The sequence below is a fragment of the Pteropus vampyrus genome, unplaced genomic scaffold (assembly GCF_000151845.1).
Source record: "Pteropus vampyrus isolate Shadow unplaced genomic scaffold, Pvam_2.0 Scaffold55, whole genome shotgun sequence".
NCBI classification, from domain to species: domain Eukaryota; kingdom Metazoa; phylum Chordata; class Mammalia; order Chiroptera; family Pteropodidae; genus Pteropus; species Pteropus vampyrus.
In genome coordinates, this window is record NW_011888836.1 from 569,712 (window position 1) to 572,376 (window position 2,665).

Here is a 2,665-nt window from a genome sequence, read left to right on the forward strand (position 1 = left end):
TTTATTTTATTTTATTTTATTTTATTTTTTGCTTATCCTTTTGTTTTATTTAGACTAGTTCCAGTTCCATTTCTGTCACTTAAAACTAAAAGAATCTTGAGTAGTACCTGAGAGTTCATGGGAAGTAGCATTAATTTTACAGTTAGAAAGACTTCATATGTTGTCTACAGCTTATAGAACAGGTCTTGAAATAACTATCTAAAATATCTCTTTCTTCCAGAAGAAAAATTAGGAAAAGTTTGTTTCTAATAAACTCAACTTCCTAAGTCATAGTGAAAAAGGAGTATTTTTTTTTCTTCAGAATTATCAGAATTTCTCATATCTAAGGGAATGAACTGAAGAAGTTACATGCTTTGTCAGATCTGAGAGTCCAAGGTAAGTATCAGAAGCTATAATTGTCAGATATGCAGGAAAATAAAAGTAAGAAGCTATGGGCTCAAATGAAAGAAAGGGAGGTTCTAAGAACCAGTTCTGGAACCAAGTTTTCCACTTGCTGCCATGAATTTTTTGCAGGAATGTTGAGGGCCCCTGTGAAGGGGCTTAGAGAGCTGACCTAATAGTGAAGCTACCATACCAATGTTGTCAGTGACTTTTTATTGTTTTCTGTTTGACTGTTAAATAATTGACATTATTAATAATTGTGTGGAAATTTTCTAAGTCAGTTTGATTTCTTAAAAACTCAAAATTTCACAATTCTCAGCAGAATTCCCTCCCTCTAAATATCTCCAAAGCCTTTGCCTCACACCTGCCTGGTTATTTGTGTCTCATCAATCCTCTTCCATGCAGTTCTTTATTATAAATTTTCTTCTATGTACCTTTATATCTCCTCTCTCATTTTATTATCTATATTCCCATCTTGCTGAATATAAACAAAGGGATTTTCTACACAATTGGCCCTACCTAAGAGAGGAAAGGAGTTAATAATTTTTGTCATGTTCACTTTTATTTTGGGGGAAATCTGTTTATGCTGCCACTTAAATATATAACAACCAACATATACGTCATACAGATATAAATACAGTATACATATACATACAAATACAAATGTATGCATATATATGCATATATATATACACAACTTTACTGTAGGTCAGGATATAAATACCTAAAAGGAACATGCAATGTGCAGCTTCTCAGCTTTGATACAGTCATCCCTGTGGAGCAGACTGACATATAGACTCCAGGGTAAAGAACTTGTTCTGACTGGGGCTGGAGGGGCCATGGTTATGGATATCTACCAGGATAGGTGGTATCTCCCTCTATTCTTGTATCTCCCCCTACACCTATCATAGCACATTGTATCTTTTTACTAGCTGTCACAGTCAACTTTAATTGACTTTGAACATGAAAAATGTAAATTTGTGCTTTATTTTTCCTGACTGCCTATAGCTAAAACAAGATTTTAGAAGAGTCATAGCAGTTGTTCTCCACTTAGAGGAAATTTGCCTTCCAGGGGACATTTGGCTATGTCTGGAGACAATTTCAATGGTCACAACTCGGATATGGAGTGCTATTGGCACCTGAGGCCAGGGATGTTGCTAAACATTCCACAATGCACAGGACAGCTGCCACAGACAGGAAGTATCTGACCCAAAGCATCAACAGTACTGAGGTTCAAAAATTTGAGGTTAGAGTAAGGAAGGATATATGATAAATGTGCTGTTACAATGAAAAATATTTCTCTTTATGTATTGATAAAGGTGATTCAACTATTCAATCTTTTTCTGTATGTGTCCTCTTAACTTGCTATACTGATTTCTATTTAGTTATAAATTGATTTTGCATGCTAATTCAGATTACCCAGGTCTGACTGTATGAAATTAAAAAATTAGAAAGACAAAGGCAGCCCCGAATAAAAATAAGGAAAATCTGCCTTCAAATGCAAAAGACTACATTTAAAGCTTCAACTGTTGCAAAAGAGAAAGGTAGAGAGAGGATACACAGAAGAAACGGATGTTAGAGGAGAGTGTGCTCTCTTTTTATCATTAGGAAATAAAACACCTCCGCCTAACAAAAATTAAATGATCTAAAGAATAAAACATATTACAAAGATCAAGAATTGTGACAACTCAATCCATTAGTAAAACCAATTAGATATATTAAATATTTATATTAAGGTATATTGTTATACCAAGAACAACAAAACCATTGACGTTTTCCCAATGTATTCCTGTATCTAAATGCATATGAATAGCATAAAAAGAAGTCTGCTATGGTATGATGAAAACTATGAGAATTGAAACCAGATCCTTACATTCTAGCTTTCCGAGAGCTAGGCGAGACTGAATAACAACATAACACAGAAATAAGCATTTTTTTAAAATGTCAGCAAAATCACAAGCCTATCATATAGGTTAGCCATAATAGGAATTGAAATGTCCAAATTCATCAAAGAAGAGCCAAACTAGTTGTAGTAGCCATTAATTATTTCTATGCATAAAAATGTCTGAAGAATTTAAGGGATATTATAAACATTAAAGTTATATGGCAGACTCAACCCTCTCCAATTAAAACCAAGTACAAAAGTTCTTTGGATAATACAGATATTATGAATGCAGAGCTCCAGTTACACATCAACAATTGTTTTAAAAAAGATTGTTAATTCGATACATTTTGATAAAGCCAAGCACCTCATTTAGAGATTATTTTATAATTCTATTTTTGT